This window comes from Chamaea fasciata, unplaced genomic scaffold (assembly GCF_029207755.1).
Source record: "Chamaea fasciata isolate MVZ Bird 193981 ecotype frontalis unplaced genomic scaffold, bChaFas1.0.hap1 SCAF_1, whole genome shotgun sequence".
In the NCBI taxonomy this organism is placed as follows: Eukaryota; Metazoa; Chordata; class Aves; order Passeriformes; family Sylviidae; genus Chamaea; species Chamaea fasciata.
In genome coordinates, this window is record NW_027094086.1 from 120118944 (window position 1) to 120119486 (window position 543).

A 543-nucleotide genomic window follows, 5' to 3' on the forward strand; every position below is an offset into this window, starting at 1 on the left:
AGAAAGAAAGTCTTCTGTTCCAAATATATGACTTAAGTATCTCCATATAAATATTCCACTTTAAAAGCTGAGCTATGTAAGTATTCTTCAGGTGATGGCCTGAAGAATAATTCCATCTGAACCAGTCCTAAAGTACACTATAGCCTCTTATTAAAACCTGAAATTAAAGCAAGGGCTAATACATGTCAAATATTTCCTAGTATGCCTGCAGAGGCTACTTGGCCTTGTGACCAACTGCTGTACCTAAGTCGTGTGGTTGCCATCTGTAACTTACAGGAGTACCCAAAGCACATTAATTTTACAGGCCCTTCCTGATGAAAAAAAAAAAAAAAAAAAGTGTCTCAGGCATTATTCACAAAAACCCCCAACTAATAATCAAAGCCTGGTACTCATCCAGTATTGTGGTAAGAGTAGCAGTGGGGTAATATTGATAATTAGCTTACCCCCAAGAAAACAACTTACAGTTAAATATATTACAAATTGAGTTTAACATATCAAAAGTTGAGAAATACCCCGCTTCAAAAGAGTCACAGCCTATCAGTA